The 19,053-nt window shown below is 45.6% G+C and overlaps 1 protein-coding gene across 32 annotated transcripts in view; it reads left to right on the forward strand.

Annotated features, from left to right (window-relative positions):
• Positions 1-19,053, forward strand: part of CLASP1 (cytoplasmic linker associated protein 1) — a 773,091-nt gene that overhangs the window by 16,188 nt on the left and 737,850 nt on the right. The window lies entirely within an intron of this gene.

Below are 19,053 nucleotides of genomic sequence, written 5' to 3' on the forward strand. Positions count from 1 at the left end.
AGTATTAGTGACTTTTTAAGTATCTAGTAATCCGTTTCTGCTTCTGGATCACCCCATTCTCTTTATTTCTCCCCCTCTCTATCTAGCAATTATACAGAGGTCGCATTGTGTCCCTCTGCATAAGGGATTACACATGTCTAGTTGCACTGAAATGAATGGAAGGAACAAGTAAAAATATGTGGCATTGTTCCACGAGTGGACAAAAGTGACAGTCAGGCTTCTGGGGGGAGGGCAATTCAATTGTTTTTAGGCAGCACGACTTAGGGGTATATTCAATAAGAGTCTGATCCATTCCAACATGCATTTGTCGGAATGGATCCGACAACCCCTATTCAAAGAGTGGCCAAAACCACTAATTTGAGCCTAATCCGACTGTTGGATTTGGCTGCTGCTGCTCCCCTCTTACCCCGGATCATCAGCTGGGCAGGGTGGATGGAGGAGGCGGTGGCAATGTCAATCCTACTTTAAACAAAGTTGGATTGATATTGTCGGAAAAGGAACCAAAACCTGTCGGATTTGTTCCCCTTTCCAACAGAAGCACGCGGATCGGTGGCTATTCCGCCGATCCACGTGCATTCCGTCAGCTTTCCAACAAGTTGGAGTTCCCGACTTGTCATAGAAAACGGGACCGCATTGAATAGGTCGGAACCCCTTCCGACCTAAACATGTCGGAAACTGCCGTCTTTCCGACAAGACAGCAGTTTCCGACAGGTATTGAATACACCCCCAAATGTGTGACTGATGGAGAATTATGTGAAAAGTTTGTGATTTGCCACCCTAACTATTACTTTGACAGGTTTAGCCTATTACATGGCTAAACCCGGTGCTTTTGGGCACGACAAACGTGATAATTAATGGATACCCAAAACAATTCTATTTCTCCATTGGACGGCCATTACATTTTGCCACCCAAAAAATTAGCAATTTGAGGACAGGTGTATGTGGACATACCTATACTATCTCCCAAGAGTACATGTATACTGTAACATAGTAACATTGTATCTAAGGTTGAAAAAAGACAATTGTCCATAGAGTTCAACCTATTTGTTGTCTCCTATGCAGGATTATTTGGTATAAAATTTTGACTGATGCTGATGTCTGCCGTTACGTTTTATCCCTCTTTTTTATAATAACTATAGTGCGTGACTATGCACCATAACCCTGGATATCCTTTATACATTAGGAATTTATCTAATCCATTCTTAAAGGTGTTGACTGAGTCCGCCATTACAACTCCCTTAGGCAGGGAATTCCAAACACGTATCGTCCTTACCGTGAAAAAGCCTTTACGCCGTATTGTGCGCAATCTCCTCTCCTCTAACCTGAGCGAGTATACACGAGTTCTCTGTGTTGGTCTAACCAAAAACAGGTCCTGCGCAAGATCTCTGTATTGTCCCCTTATATATTTGTAGATGTTGATCATGTCCCCTCTTAGTCTCCTCTTTTCCAATGTAAACATGTTTAGCCTTGCAAGCCTTTCCTCGTATTCCAGCGTCTCCATGCCCTTAATTAGTTTGGTCGTCCGCCTCTGAACCTTTTCTAGATCCAGGATATCCTTTTTGTAGTATGGTGCCCAGAATTGTACACAGTATTCAAGGTGTGGCCTCACTAGAGATTTATACAACGGGAGTATAACACTCTCGTCCCTAGCATCAATTCCCCGTTTTATGCATGCTAATATCTTATTAGCCTTCTTTGCTGCAGTCCTACTTTGGGTACTACTGCTTAGTTTGCTATCTATGAGGACACCTAAGTCCTTTTCCAGTACAGAATCCCCTAATTTTACCCCATTTAGTAGGTAGGTGTTATTTTTGTTCTTGTTACCACAGTGCATTACCTTACACTTGTCTGTATTGAAGCGCATTCTCCATTTCGCTGCCCATGCTTCTAATTTAACTAAGTCGTTCTGAAGCGACTCAGCATCCCCCTCCGTATTTATAACTTTACACAATTTGGTATCATCTGCAAAAATTGACACCATGCTCTCTAGACCTTCTGTTAGGTCGTTAATGGAAATATTGAACAATAGCGGTCCTAATACTGAGCCTTGCGGCACACCACTTAGCACTTCAGTCCAAGTTGAAAAAGATCCATTAACCACAACGCGCTGCTCCCTATTATCTAACCAGTTTTTGATTCAAGTGCATATTGTGCTTCTTAGCCCTATTTCTTGTAGCTTGTAGATAAGTCTCATGTGTGGTACAGTGTCGAAAGCTTTCGCAAAGTCTAAAAAGATTACATCCACCTCTTTACCCTGATCTAAGTTTGCACTTACTGTTTCATAAAAACCAAGTAAGTTGGTTTGACAGGTTCTGTCCTTCACAAATCCATGTTGATTCCTTTTAATAACCTTATTGACTTCAAGGAACTTCTGAATACTGGGGGTAATTCTGAGTTGATCGCAGCAGGAACTTTGTTAGCAGTTGGGCAAACCATGTGCACTGAAGGGGAGGCAGATATAACATGTGCAGAGAGAGTTAGATTTGGGTGTGGTGTACTCAATCTGCAATCTAAATTGCAGTGTAAAAATAAAGCAGCCAGTATTTACCCTAGAAGAAAAAAACAATTAGCTGCTTAAAAGCGCCTCAGAGATGATATATACTAATATTAGTGTTAATAAAAAATTCTCCTGAGAGACTGCGCAGCCGTTCACACTATGTGAGTGTTGTATGGACTATAATTTAAACAAGAAGCGGCTGCGCTGTATACCAGGAGATAATAGAGATGAGAGCCGACGTATACAATGTATAAATTTATTAAAATGCATAAAAAATTAAACAATTATGAAAATATCATGAGTGAAATTAATAAGCACACCTTATTGGTCTCATGTATTGGGTATCTCTTTCAGCATATGTAGACAATAGCTGATGTAAGTTCCTTTAACAGATATCCGCGATCACAGAATGCTGGTGATATTAAAGATGGTAGCTAGTGATCAGAGAACAGTTGATGCAGTCCCGAAATTTCAAATAGTTAGCATCACCATTCTAGATGAATGTAGTAGTATTTAGTATTACCTCTCTTCGTGGGCTGGTCATGAACCGAGCGTCCTCTGCCAAGTGTCCTGCAATGCCCACAGACGCTAAGCAGCGGAGGAGAGATGAAATGAAAAAGCCGCCGGTCTGGTGTATCTGGCCGGCGCGGTGTGAAGAGCGGCAGCGGTAAGCGGGTCAGATGGAGATCACGCTGGTTCAGTGCGCATAGCTGCAGTTGGAGACCTGGACAAAGGTGTGCTAAGAGGCGGGATCCTAACGCATTTCGTCACGCTCCACGTGACTTTGTCAAAGGTGTCTTTTCGTCACACGCTCCACGTGACTTTGTCAAAGGTGTCACCGTTGCTGGCTGCTGCCGCTCTTCACGCCGCGCCGGCCAGATACACCAGACCGGCGGCTTTTTCATTTCAGTGAGGGTGTTGTTCTAAACTACTAGGATGCACAAAACTAATTTTTCCCACACAAAGAGGCATTAGTAATAAGATTTGAAAAACTATATGGTTGGTAGATAATTCAGTGATCTAAGTTACCTATATTTGCAAAGATATGGTAAGTCTCCAGGCCAAATGTCAAGGCTACTCTGAATACTGGAGGTCCCAACAATGCGTCTCGTAAACAAATAATGGGCATCTGTTTTTACACAGAAATTTAGAATTAAGCTATGATACCCACTCCCCAACTATAAATCTCACTGCCCCACCTACAGTGCAACATGGGTTTAACAAGGTGCAAATTGCTTCTATTTTGCTATTACTCCTATCTGTAAATTTGTTCACCATGCTTTCTGCTCCGCAGAAGGTTGCTATAGCAAGGGCTAGGTGATTCTCTAACAGAACTGGCGCTGTGACATAGGCGCAGATTTATCAAGTTTTGGAGAGTGATAAATTGCATGGTGACAAAGTACCAGCCAATCACCTCCTAACTATCATTTTTCAAACACAGCCTGTAATGTGGTAGTTAGGAAGCTGGTTGGTTGGTACTTTCACTGCAATTTATCATTCTCCAAGGCTTGATAAATCTGGGCCTGAATGCTTTGAAGCTCTTGATGGCCCAGTTATGTCACAGCAACTCAACTGGCTATTATAGAAGTGTGTTTTTTCCACCTGTGTTAGAGCTAATCGGCGCAATGTCCTAGGGCAGGCCTGGCCAACCTGTGGCTCTCCAGCTGTTGTAAAACTACAAGTCCCATCATGCCTTACCACAGTTTTGCTATTAGGGAATGCTAAAACTGTTGCAGGGCATGCTGGGATGTGTAGTTTCACTACATCTGGAGAGCCACAGGTTGGCCAGGCCTGTCCTAGGGATGTTGGGGGAGCTTAAGCATGTCAGGGTAACACTAAATAGTGTTTTACCAACTATAATATGAAATTCTAGGAATTATACCCCTTTCACACCGCCTGAGGCGGGTCGCACCCGGGAGCCTGACATGGGAGCTCCCAGTGTGTGACCTGCCTCAGGCACCCCGCCGCCGCTGTGTGCAACCCGGCTTATTGCCGGGTTGATGACGCAGCGGGGGTGCGCCGCACGTACATACACAGTGAATGGGATACGAATTGCATCGACTCGGCTCCCGTTCACACCGCACAGTAACCCGGGTTGAACACGAGTTCAACCCTGGTTGCTACCAGGGTTGAAATTCAGGGTCACTTGACCCAGTATTTTTCCCCCTGGCACCTTTCAGACTGCACATGAACACAGGTTATGCACGCTCATGTGCCAATAACCCGTGTTCGTAGCTGGCGGTCTGCAAGGGGTATAAGTCATCCTATTAATGGTTGCTGCTGTTCTTATACGTGGAAGCAAATTGTCTCTTCTGTTAGTGTTTGGAGTAAGTGAAATGCTGCATTGCACAGCACTGGACTATTCTGTTGCTGCAACAGGGTCTGTCCAAATAATATAAATATTTGCTCTTCCTCAGAGGTGGCCGTATTTCAGGGGGGTCAAGTACAACGTGGGCTCGCCGTATTCGCCGTGCAGTGGGCTCTGTGGCTCGCATATTCCCACTCTATGGGTGTCCATGGTCCCTGTTAGTCTGTATGCTGACCGGCGGGCTGTTCAGTGTTCGGGATCTTGGCGTCTGTATTGTGACCGCTGGTCCCATAACCGCACCACCCTTCCTTGATATTAGAAAGTAACATTTAATGTAGAGTATTGTATTGTATTTTAGTGGCTAAACTGAACATTGACACCTAGTCCAAGTACAGCGTTTGAGCCAGAAGTGTTATTTACCCAAATGGAAAGAATGGCTTGATAAAACAAAGTTAACTCTACTGTTACCTTTTTTTTTTTTTTTCTTGAATATGAGCTAATCAGTACATCTTAAATTGAATTGTGCATGCAGCCTGTTATCTATGGAAGCCTGCTCCATATCCTTACTCCATTGAAATAGTTTAGCATCAGTGTGTGATTCAGCTGCTTAATGATTTATCTGGTTACAAATTGTACATTAATGTATTTGAACAAATAAAGCACATTACGTGACAGGTCATTTAACATACCCCTTTGTTACATATGTGTTTATGACTCTGATGGAGTGGTCAGATAAGCAGTTATTCTTTAGGTTTAGTTGACTTAAATGCCCAAAGCGTTATTGTAATGTTCAGGCAGGAATACAGTATTTTTATACTGGACTGCATTGGCCTGATAAAATTGCAGAGCTCACTGGGAATGGTAATTCCTCATTCTCTAACTGGGAGAAACTAATGGCACATAAAATATTCCTGCCATTTTATAGTGGGCGACTGAAATGAATACAGTTTGTGTATTCGGCTGCTGTCACTCTTCTGTCTGTGTAAATCTCTTTATTACAAACTAGGTCCTTGTTCTAAAAGTGCAATCTGTTTCCCATTGCATACCTGAAACCCCCCTGTGTGTTCACCATAGTAGACCCGTTGTGCGATACCAGTCCCTAATGTTTAACTCCTTGATTAGTTTTTTCACTGTACACAAATGTTTTTTTAAAGTATGATTGACATTGTCGAAAACGGGATTAAAACTTGACTGATTTGGCCACAAATCCGATAAAACACGTGGATCCGCGGCTAATCTGCCGATCCACGTGGTTTCTGACAAGTTGGAATTGCCAGCAAGTCAGAAAAACGGCAGCTCCATTGAATAGGTCGAATCATGATTTGACCTAAAGTCTGAAACCGCAGTCTTTCTGACTAGACTGCGGTTCCGATTTAAATTCCGTACTGGTCAGAGTATGTGAAATGTTATGTTACTATGGCCGCAGGAGGTTTAGGGTGACACAAAGCAGTATTGTTAATTGCTTTTGTGGTGACAGTTTGAAATAAAGGGAGAATGCTCTCCCCCTGTTACACAACTGTGTATATATTTTGGGGTTTTCCTTTATTTTCTTCTTACCTGTTTACATATCACACTCTTAATAAAACGGACAAGCAGATCTATATAATCCTTTTTACAAATCTGTGTACTTTTTACAGTAGTGCCCCCTGTAGGAGACTATTATACAGTTTTTAGCCAGCTAAGCCTGACACAGTGACACAGATCGGTCTGTACAAAGCACCCTCTTAAAAATCCATGTATGAAAGTGCATCAGGGTGCTGATTTTTAATTTTAAAAGGCAAAATTTTAGAACTGATGTATCACTACAGTAGCTATACTGTACATCATGTCTAAAATATTGCAATTCAAAATTTAAATTAGTAATCAGTAGGAAAGATCATTTAGGACCATGGTTCAGTATTTTATGTGTTATGTTTCTCTTATGTCTGCTTTTATTGGTATTGTGAATAACCGGTTGTTCATGTGATAGTTTTATACTAAATATTCATGCCATTGAAAAATAAAAACGTATTTGGTATAACATCTAGAGTGTATGGTTTATTCAGATATCAGTCTCCAGAGTGTTTTTTTGTACTAGGGCAGTGGTTCCCAAACTTTTTTGAATCACGGCACCCTAGAGTACCAGAATTTTTTTCACGGCACCCCTAAGCCAATAGTTTCTTATTGAAAAATGTAGAAAAAAATATTAAATTAAGTAAATTGGTCTTTATATGTCATCCTTATGTGGTGAGGGACCAGATTTGCTTCTGATTGTCAATATATTTTATGATTGGCAGCCATTAACACTGGTTTTGCTTTTTACATTGACCATGCAGATTTTGAATTGGTTCTGGACCACCAACTCGAGGCACCCCTGTAAGTGTCCCGAGGCACCCCAGGGAGCCACGGCACACAGTTTGGGAACCACTGTACTAGGGCAAAACTCTCAAAATAATTTTTCACAATTTAATTATTCCTCACTGATCAGATCCCTGCACATTGAGGTAACACTGTGGGGGCGATTCAATTGTTTTCCTCCATGGCTCCCACTAGGGGGTATAAAACGGAGCAATTCAATTGTTGCTGCGTTCAGATGCCTTTCAGCTGGAGGAGGGAGACTTTTCTTCTTGCAGCCTCCTGAAGTGCGAGAAGAAATGTGTGCAAAGTCCATTGTTTGGGTACACTAACCGCTTCTTTAGACTGATTTAGCCGCTTTGTGCAGCTAAACCCTGTGCTTTTAGGTGCTTCAACACTAACGGGCGCCCAAATGGAGAAACAATTAAATTGGTCCATCAAGCGCCTAATCGTATAGACGCCCAGTAGGGGGTGCGCAAAACAATTGAATCACCACTGTATGAGATATTCTGTTAGTATTTTAACTTTAATTTCTCTGATGTCCTAGTGGATGCTGGGGACTCCGTAAGGACCATGGGGAATAGCGGCTCCGCAGGAGACTGGGCACAAAAGTAAAGCTTTAGAACTACCTGGTGTGCACTGGCTCCTCCCCCCATGACCCTCCTCCAAGCCTCAGTTAGATTTTTGTGCCCGAACGAGAAGGGTGCACACTAGGTGGCTCTCCTGAGCTGCTTAGTGAAAAGTTTAGTTTTAGGTTTTTTATGTTCAGTGAGACCTGCTGGCAACAGGCTCACTGCATCGAGGGACTAAGGGGAGAAGAAGCGAACTCTCCTGCGTGCAGAGTGGATTGGGCTTCTTAGGCTACTGGACATTAGCTCCAGAGGGACCGATCACAGGCCCAGCCATGGATAGGTCCCAGAGCCGCGCCGCCGGCCCCCTTACAGAGCCAGAAGACAGAAGAGGTCCGGAAAATCGGCGGCAGAAGACGTCCGGTCTTCAACAAGGTAGCGCACAGCACTGCAGCTGTGCGCCATTGCTCTCGGCACACTTCACACTCCGGTCACTGAGGGTGCAGGGCGCTGGGGGGGGGCGCCCTGAGACGCAATAAAAACACCTTGGATGGCAAAAAATGCATCACATATAGCTCCTGGGCTATATGGATGAATTTAACCCCTGCCAGAATACACAGAAAAACGGGAGATAGGCTCCGCCCCCTTCTCTGCGGCCTTATCTCCTCAGCACACTGGCGCCATTTTCCCTCACAGCTCCGTTGGAGGGAAGCTCCCTGGCTCTCCCCTGCAGTCACTACACTACAGAAAGGGTTAAAAAAGAGAGGGGGGCACTAATTACGCGCAGTATTAAAAATACAGCAGCTATAAGGGGAAAAACACTTATATAAGGTTATCCCTGTATATATATATATATATATATATATATATATATATATATATAGCGCTCTGGTGTGTGCTGGCAAACTCTCCCTCTGTCTCCCCAAAGGGCTAGTGGGGTCCTGTCCTCTATCAGAGCATTCCCTGTGTGTGTGCTGTGTGTCGGTACGTTTGTGTCGACATGTATGAGGAGAAAAATGATGTGGAGACGGAGCAGATTGCCTGTAATAGTGATGTCACCCCCTAGGGGGTCGACACCTGAGTGGATGAACTGTTGGAAGGAATTACGTGACCGTGTCAGCTCTGTATAAAAGACAGTGGTTGACATGAGACAACCGGCTACTCAGCTTGTGCCTGTCCAGACGTCTCATAGGCCGTCAGGGGCTCTAAAGCGCCCGTTACCTCAGATGGCAGATATAGACGCCGACACGGATACTGACTCCAGTGTCGACGGTGAAGAGACAAATGTGACTTCCAGTAGGGCCACACGTTACATGATTGAGGCAATGAAAAATGTTTTACACATTTCTGATAATACGAGTACCACCAAAAAGGGGTATTATGTTCGGTGAGGAAAAACTACCTGTAGTTTTCCTGAATCTGAGAAATTAAATGAGGTGTGTGATGATGCGTGGGTTTCCCCCGATAACAACTGATAATTTCTAAAATGTTATTGGCATTATATCCTTTCCCGCCAGAGGTTAGGGTGCGTTGGGAAACACCCCCTAGGGTGGATAAAGCGCTCACACGCTTGTAAGAACAAGGGCTCTACCCTCTCCTGAGATGGCCGCCCTTAAGGATCCTGCTGATAGAAAGCAGGAGGGTATCCTAAAATGTATTTACACACATACTGGTGTTATACTGCGACCAGCAATCGCCTCAGCCTGGATGTGCAGTGCTGGGTTGGCGTGGTCGGATTCCCTGACTGAAAATATTGATACCCTAGATAGGGACAGTATATTATTGCCTATAGAGCATTTAAAAGATGCATTTCTATATATGCGTGATGCACAGCGGAATATTTGCCGACTGGCATCAAGTCTAAGCGCGTTGTCCATTTCTGCCAGTAGAGGGTTATGGACACGACAGTGGTCAGGTGATGCGGATTCCAAACGGCATTTGGAAGTATTGCCTTATTAAGGGGAGGAGTTATTTGGGGTCGGTCTTTCAGACCTGGTGGCCACGGCAACAGCTGGGAAATCCACGTTTGTACTCCAGGTCGCCTTTCAACATAAGAAGACGCCGTATTATCAGGCGCAGTCTTTTCGTGGGCAAGCGGGCAAAAGGTTCCTCATTTCTGCCCCGTGACAGAGGGAGAGGAAAAAGGCTGCAGAAATCAGCCAGTTCCCAGGAACAGAAGCCCTCTCCCGCCTCTGCCAAGCCCTCAGTATGACGCTGGGGCTTTACAAGCAGAATCAGGCACGGTGGGGGCCCGTCTCAATGAATTTCAGCGCGCAGTGGGCTCACTCGCAAGTAGACCCCTGGATCCTTCAGGTGATATCTCAGGGGTACAAATTGGAATTCGAGACGTCTCCCCCTCGCCGTTTCCTAAAGTCTGCTTTACCGATGTCTCCTTCTGACAGGGAGGCAGTTTTGGAAGCCATTCACAAGCTGTATTCCCAGCAGGTGATAATCAAGGTACCCCTCCTGCAACAGGGAACGGGGTATTATTCCACACTGTTGTGGTACCGAAGCCGGACGGCTCGGTGAGACCGATTCTAAATCTAAAATCTTGAACACTTACATACGGAGGTTCAAATTCAAGATTGAGTCACTAAGAGCAGTGATTGCGAACCTGGAAGAAGGGGACTACATGATGTCTCGGGACATCAAGGATGCTTACCTTCATGTCCAAATTTACCCTTCTCACCAAGGGTACCTCAGGTTTATGGTACAGAACTGTCACTATCCGTTTCAGACGCTGCCGTATGGATGGTCCACGGCACCCCGGGTCTTTACCAAGGTAATGGCCGAAATGATGATACTCCTTCGAAGGAAGGGAATTTTAGTTATCCCTTACTTGGACGATTCCCTGATAAGGGTAAGATCCAGGGAACAGTTGGAGGTCGGTGTAGCACTATCTCAGGTAGTGTTGCGGCAGCACGATTGGATTCTCAATATTCCAAAATCGCAGCTGATTCCGACGACTCGTTGTCTATTCCTAGGGATGATCCTGGACACAGTCCAGAAAAAGGTGTTTCTCCCGGAGGAGAAAGTCAGGGAGTTATCCGAGCTAGTCGGGAACCTCCTATAACCGAGCCAAGTCTCAGTACATCAATGAAAGGGTTCTGGGAAAAATGGTGGCTTCCTACGAAGCAATCCCATTCGGCAGATTCCACGCAAGAACTTTCCAGTGGGACCTGCTGGACAAATGGTCCGGGTCGCATCTTCAGATGCATCAGCGGATAACCCTGTCACCAAGCACAAGGGTGTCTCTCCTGTGGTGGTTGCAGAGTGCTCATCTTCTAGAGGGCCGCAGATTCGACATTCAGGACTGGGTCCTGGTGACCACGGATGCCAGCCTGCGAGGCTGGGGAGCAGTCACACAGGGAAGGAATTTCCAGAGCTTATGGTCAAGCCTGGAGACATCACTTCACATAAATATCCTGAAGCTAAGGGCCATTTACAATGCTCTAAGCTCAGCAGGACCTCTGCTTCAAGGTCACCCGGAGTCGATCCATTCGGACAACATCACGGCAGTCACCCACGTAAACAGACAGGGTGGCACAAGAAGCAGGAGGGCAATGGCAGAAGCTGCAAGGATTCTTCGCTGGGCGGAAAATCATGTGATAGCACTGTCAGCAAGTGGGGACTTCACCCAGAAGTCTTCCACATGTTTATAAAACTCGACAAGTATTGCGCCGGGTCAAGGGACCCTCCGGCAATAGCTGTAGACGCTCTGGTAACACAGTGGGTGTACCAGTCAGTGTATGTGTTCCCTCCTCTGCCTCTCATACCCAAGGTACTGAGAATTATAAGATGGAGAGGAGTAAGCACTATATTCGGGCTCCGGATTGGCCAAGAAGGACTTGGTAACCGGAACTTCAAGAGATGCTCACGGAGGATCCGTGGCCTCTACCTCTAAGAAGGGACCTGCTCCAGCAAGGACCCTGCTGTTCCAAGACTTACCGCGACTGCGTTTGACGGCATGGCGGTTGAACGCCGGATCCTGAAGGAGAAAGGCATTCCGGATGAAGTCATTCCTATCCTGATCAAAGCCAGGAAAGATATAACCGCAAAACATTATCACCGCATTTGGCGAAAATATGTTGCGTGGTGCGAGGCCAGTAAGGCCCCGACGGAGGAATTTTCAACTAGGTCGATTCCTACATTTCCTGCAAACAGGAGTGTCTATGGGCCTGAAATGGGGGTCCATTAAGGTTCAAATTTCGGCCCTGTCAATTTTCTTCCAGAAAGAACTAGCTTCAGTCCCTGAAGTTCAGACGTTTGTGAAAGGGGTACTGTATATACAGCCTCCTTTTGTGCCTCCAGTGGCACCTTGGGATCTAAATGTAGTTTTTGGGTTCCAAAAGTCACATTGGTTTGAACCACTTAAATATGTGGAGTTAAAATATCTCACATGGAAAGTGGTCATGCTGTTGGCCCTGGCCTGGGCCAGGTGCGTGTCAGAATTGGCGGCTTTATCCTGTAAAAGCCCTCATCTGATTTTCCATTCGGACAGGGCGGAATTGAGGACTTGTCCTCAGTTTCTCCCTAAGGTGGTTTTCAGCGTTTCACCTGAAAACCTATTGTGGTGCCTGCGGCTACTAGGGACTTGGAGGACTCCAAGTTGCTAGACGTTGTCAGGGCCCTGGAAATATAGGTTTCCAGGACGGCTGGAGTCAGAAAATCTGACTCGTTGTTTATTCTGTATGCACCCAACAAGCTGGGTGCTCCTGCTTCTAAGCAGACTATTGCTCGTTGGATTTGTAGTACAATTCAGCTTGCACATTCCGTGGCAGGCCTGCCACAGACAAAATCTGTAAAAGCCCATTCCACAAGGAAGGTGGGCTCTTCTTGGGCGGCTGCCCGAGGGGTCTCGGCTTTACAACTTTGCCGAGCAGCTACTTGGTCAGGAGCAAATACGTTTGTAAAATTCTACAAATTTGATACCCTGGCTGAGGAGGACCTGGAGTTCTCTCATTTGGTGCTGCAGAGTCATCCGCACTCTCCCGCCCGTTTGGGAGCTTTGGTATAATCCCCATGGTCCTTACAGAGTCCCCAGCATCCACTAGGACGTCAGAGAAAATAAGAATTTACTTACCGATAATTCTATTTCTCGTAGTCCGTAGTGGATGCTGGGCGCCCATCCCAAGTGCGGATTGTCTGCAATACTGGTACATAGTTATTGTTACCAAAAAAATCGGGTTATTGCTGTAGTGAGCCATCTTTTCTAGAGGCTCCTCTGTTATCATGCTGTTAACTGGGTTTAGATCACAAGTTATATGGTGTGATTGGTGTGGCTGGTATGAGTCTTACCCGGGATTCAAAATCCTTCCTTATTGTGTACGCTCGTCCGGGCACAGTATCCTAACTGAGGCTTGGAGGAGGGTCATGGGGGGAGGAGCCAGTGCACACCAGGTAGTTCTAAAGCTTTACTTTTGTGCCCAGTCTCCTGCGGAGCCGCTATTCCCCATGGTCCTTACGGAGTCCCCAGCATCCACTACGGACTACGAGAAATAGAATTATCCATAAGTAAATTCTTATTTTAACTTTTAAAGCAAGAAGTCCCCCCCCTTTGCCTACTCTGCATTTGCATGTAAGAGTTAAGTTGAGCTGTGGTGGGAGTCTCTGTATGCAACACTTCATATCTAGCTTTAACCAACCCCCTCAACAGACACTTCTTAGTAACTTTTAATTCACTTTGCACATATGGTACAAGATAATTATTTAGTCAGTGTCTATTGGTTTAGGTAGGTGGCTGTCTGTGTGGAGATAGTTATTTGAATTTTTGCGGCTATGGTTCTTTGAAAGAATAGCGATATGTTCCTCCTGCTCTGTGGAACAGGTGTTGGGTGTAGTATGAAGTATCATTCAGTGAATCCCCATAGTCTGGCAGTTGGTCGGCAACAACCTAGTTCTAGACAGCCAATCAATTGATTGCTTAGATTTTTTTTTAACACTTTTGTTGCTGATTAAATTTTTTGCGCGGTTGCCACTAAAAGGCACCCAAAGGCAGCATTTCAATTGATGTGCTGTTAGGCTGCCCAGCGGCCATGGAGGGGACACTTTTTCTCGCAGGCTCCTGAAGTGTGCATAAAGGTGTGCAAACTGGGCACTTAAGGTGTCCAAACAGGAGTTTGGATGCCCAAAAGCAGGGAGTTTAGACTGGTTTACCCATTTTAGGGTGCTAAACCCGGTCTGTTTGGGTGTGAAAAAAGTGTAATGTGCATGGTCGCTCAAACACGGTTGAATTGTTTGGGAGTCTAAAAAGTCCCGTTTAGAAAAGATTTTAGACGCCCAAAACAACTGAATCTGCCCCTTTGTGTTACGTAAGAGTGGGTACACGCCAAGGACGTGCAGTCAGGGGAGGCAGTGCCTCCCCTGTCATTAATGACTCAAATAATACAAAGAAGATACTTATGACACAGATTTTGTGTCATAAGTATATTTGAATCATTTTTATCCTGTCAAAATCTGTGTTACAGAGGCACCTCTGTCGGTGCCTCACGCTGACAATGTAAAATGGCCGGAAGCGGGGGGCGGGGCCAAGCAGCAGGGAGTAAAATCCCATTGAAAAAAAGCACTATAAGCGGCACTGGTATAAGTGCCGCTTTGACAGGGGCAGCTTTCAGCCCATATGAAAGCACGCCCCTGTCACTGTTGAGGAGGTGATTGGCCAGTGGGAGTGTGCAGTGCTACGCTGAGCTCCCGGTCCCCAGCCGTGCAGACAAGCTCCGTGTGAGCGCTTGCTCTGCCTGCATGTGACGCTGCCTGGGGCACTGGGAGCTAAGCTCCCGGATCTCAGCACCCTGCACTGTTCAGGGAGCGGGTAGCCCGATCCCCCTGTGTGCCGCATACTCGGGCCGCGGCGTACCCTGCACTGATCAGGGAGCGGGTAGCCCGATCCCCCTGTGTGCCGCACACTCGGGCCGCCGCGGATCCGTCCTCCTCCCGCCTTCTGATTTCAATAGTCCCGGGTGCCAAGGTATGTGGTTGCTGGAGTGGACGCAGCCACATTGAATGTACGGACAAAAGTGTGGACAAAATAAAAATGAGAATCTTGCTTAATTAGTAATAAGTTTACTAAATTATGATGAAAATTAATACACTTAAAATAATCAGTTATACCAATTATTCAGACATATGTTTAAATATATGTCTGAATAATTGGTATAACTGATTATTTTAAGTGTATTAATCTTAATCACAATTTAGTAAACTTATTATTAATTAAGCAAGATTCTCCATTTTATTTATTGATTGAATTAAAACACAATTATACCGATTTAAAGTGTCCACACTATTGTCGGTACATTCAGCGCACGAGGGGTTAACACTGGGTAGTGCTGCCTTGTGCTGCTGGGGCTCCCTGCATGGAACCCCTGACAATGAGCATGAAACCGCTGGCAACTAGCATGGAACTCATGGCATGAAAACATTGGTAACGAACATGAAACCGCTGGCAATGAGCATGGAACCCAGGATATGAAACCATTGGCAACAATCATGAGACCCCTGGCAACGAACATGAAACTGCTGGCAATGAGCATGGAACCCAGGACATGAAACTATTGGCAACGAGCATGAGACCCCTGGCAATGATCATGAGACCCCTGGCAATGAGCAGGTAATTTAAAAATAATTAGAGGCCTTACTGTGGCATAATTTGTATGGGACATTATTGTGTGTGGAGCATAAAATTATATCTGGCATAACTGTATGTGGCATAATGTGGAATGGGCATTATGGTATGTGGAATGGGCATTATGGTGTGTGGAATACTGTGGAATGGGCATTACGGTGTGTGGAATAATGTGGACTGGGCATTATGGTGTGTGGAATAATGTGGAAAAGGCATTACGGTGTGTGGAATAATGTGGAATGGGCATTATGGTGTGTGGAATAATGTGGAAAGGGCATTACGGTGTGTGGAATAATGTGGAATGGGCATTAAGGTGTGTGACATAATGTGTAAAGGGCATTACTATAAGGAGCAAAAATGACAAATAATGTGGAAAGGGCATGAATAGTTTTTCCCCCTGTGTTTTATTTTTCCTGTGTTGTATAGGGGGCTCTACCTTGCGTAATGTGTATAAAGGGTACTACTGTGTGGTGTAATGTGACTGACAGACACTACTGTGGGGTGTAATGTGAATTGGTACTATTCTGTGTCCACGACCTTTCCCCATGAAGCCATGCCCCTGTCACCCACTGCTGCCACCCTCTCCCTAGTGTCACCCTCTCCCTAGTGTCACCCTCTCCCTGGTGTCACACTCATCCTGACACCCTCTCCTTGGCGTCACCCACTCCATGTCACCAACAGCTGTCACCCTCTCTCTGGTGTCACGCTCTCCCTGTCACCCACTGCTGGCTATTTTGTTGTCCAGAACTTCCATTAACTTAATAGTGCCACACCCACTGTGCTATTAAGTTAATGGAAGCCTTGGACAACAAAATTGCATTCATGTTCTCTTCCCACTCCCTCCCCAGTCCCAAACACAATTTTTTTTCCTATAAAAAACGTACAATATATTATCCGCCTGGTCATAACATGTTTGATAAGTAGGCAGGCTGCGGGCATTGGCGGCGGCGGCATCTGACTGAGATGCAAATTAGGGGTGTAGGGTCCTGGTAGTTGATGGTGGGTGAGTTTGTAAGCCATTGGCGGTGGCGGGGGTAGTGGGCATCGGCTCAGGGGCAGTAGCGGGCATTGGCTCAGCGGCGGTAGGGGTCAGCGGTGGGATTTGGCGGACATTATGGCTGCAGTGCCTCACCAGCCACTGACCTCACCGCACGCCACTGGTACACACCAGGACGACGAGCAGATGATCAGGCCGAATTTCCTTCGGCCTGGACCATGCCCATTTGCCATACATACCAGGAAGATTTAATGAACGCAGTAACGATCATTGTTCTATCCTTCATTAATATGCACAGGGTCGCGTGCAACATCACACACACACTGCACAAAGTAGACAATTTGTGCCAATACGGCAGATCAGCCCCACGTTGTACTAGTGTGTACCCACCCCGATGTCGGGATGATTTTCTGTATCGGCACTACAAGTCGTCTACATCGTACAGTGTGTACCTGTTCTTGCTCGCTCACGCGGGTCACGTCACACCTTCCAGTCGGCCCTGCTGCACACCCCAAATGGAAGACAGAGCATGTGACACGGTGCATATTGATAAAGGATGGGACAGTGATCATTAAGTTGTTCATTAAATCATCCTGGTGTGTATGTGCAATCGTGCATGGTTCGGCCTGAAGACTTAGATGTTTTTCTGTGCATAGGGGATTTTCACAACATTAGAGGCTGTTCTAGACCACCTCTGAGCACAGTAAGACCACAGTTAAATAGTCCAATTACATCAGCGTCCGATTTCTGTTTCCCGCACTATTTACAAAGGCTGTTTATTGGTTTATCCTAGCTCTGTAATGAATGAGAGGAACTGGTGAGACTCCTGTTCGCTGAAAAGTCATGTTACGTATCTGCTCATCCTTTGTTAATGTGCAGAGAGAGCCGGGCGATCAGAAGGCTTCATATAGGGCCAGGCCCATTTGTACCATGATCTCTGTCTGCTGGCTTGTCTAGCATTCTGAATGCCATCATATTCATATTAATCTGTGTGACATAAGGAGGAGCAAACTGTCTCCTACCTGAAAACAGGTTTTGTTTTGAGGTAATTGCTACACAGCCTCTTGTCTGGCTGCAGATGTAGTAATTTCAGGGCGGTAATCGTTCCACCCCGGACCTAAGAAATGAGGAGGACACGCAGGGAGGGCCACGCTAAGAATGGGGTGTTTTTAAAACCGGACACCTGGCCCATATAGGGATTATTAACTGGTTTGTAAATCTGTGTTCTAGGATGATTCATTACGTCAAATCATAGTGTCATTTGCCTACTGCAGGGGACCCTTTAGACTGCCGGTTTCAGTTGTAAAAAGCACTGCTGTATAATCATTGTATTCTAATGTAGCTGAAGTTCCGTATTGTGGGACTCTCCTACTCTCAACACTTTATTGTATAATTGCCTTTACATACAATGGTAGCATCCATTTTGTATTACTATAGTATTCAAATGTATTTTACTTGGTAAATATAGTGACATGTTAGTTAATTTAAATATTTTATTTGGATTCTGAGAAGGATCATTTTTTTTATTCTTGCATCCTGCTGACATGCTAATAATAGCAATACTTGTAATGGGTTTGGTATGTTAGCCCGGTCATCGGAATGCCGGAGGTTACATGCCGACATCGAAGATCCCGACGTCGGAGGTATAAGTATTTTCACCCCCACTCCCCTAACCCTAATCCCCTCGGATAGTGCTAACCCTTGGGGGGGGTGGCTAAGTACCCCCCCCCCCCCCCCCCCTTTAAGGCCAGTACACATGGGGAGATGGACCCATAGATGTGTGCTGAGCGATCTAGCACGAACGCTCAAAACACATCTCTCCCCCTGCTCAGCATGATGTGTGCTGAGCGAGGGGGGTGGGGGTGGGGTGGGGGGAACGCTCATTTCACCCAGCGGTGAAATGAGCGATGCCACTAGATTGTACCTGCACGTGTGGCCGGGCATCGCTTTCGCTGTGGGTCATACACACTGAGAGATCCATGTAAAGTAAGATTACCTTCAGGCATCCTATACAACAATGTACGTTATGGAGTTTAGACATTTAAGCAGCGTGAAACTCCAGAAGGTGCAGCGGCTTGTCTTCGAGCGCTACACAGTCCAGCCATTGTAGCTGGTACAGCTGCAAAAGAAATCCTCAGAGATTTTGACAGAGGGATGATTGTTGGGGCATGTTTTGCTGGGCTCTCTGTGCCCAATCATTGCTTACAGTAAGGTGACGTCAGCATGAAATCAGCACGCCAATAATGCAGTGGAAACTCTGACAGCAGATTTCTAAGATCTGTGCATTAACTTACAATGCAAAGCAGAACAGAGTTGTAGACTGTTTAGTAAGGATGACCTTTATATTTAAATATGCCTTTTTAGAAGCATGTCTGAAATCGCTTCGCTTAATAAAACTTTGTGCAGCTGGTTCTTACTGTAGTATCACTTTATGCTATGCTGTAATAAGTATTTATTGTAGCACATGTCAGAAATATAAACCCAGGATACATTCGGTGGGGATCTCACCTGCGCAGTCAACCCAGGCTACACCCTATTGTGTTTACCCCATAATATGGGAATAATACTGCTGTGAAGGCAAAATACAGGCTGTACATAAAATTTAGTGGTAGTTGGACTTTTTAGTCGCTGTAGCAATCTAATCTGTCTGCCTGTCCATAGTAAGTTTATGGGTGGTAAAGGGGGTATTCCGTTGTTTTGTGGGCACCCACTAGAGCTATTTGG

Source organism: Pseudophryne corroboree, chromosome 7 (genome assembly GCF_028390025.1).
Source record: "Pseudophryne corroboree isolate aPseCor3 chromosome 7, aPseCor3.hap2, whole genome shotgun sequence".
Classification (NCBI taxonomy): Eukaryota; Metazoa; Chordata; class Amphibia; order Anura; family Myobatrachidae; genus Pseudophryne; species Pseudophryne corroboree.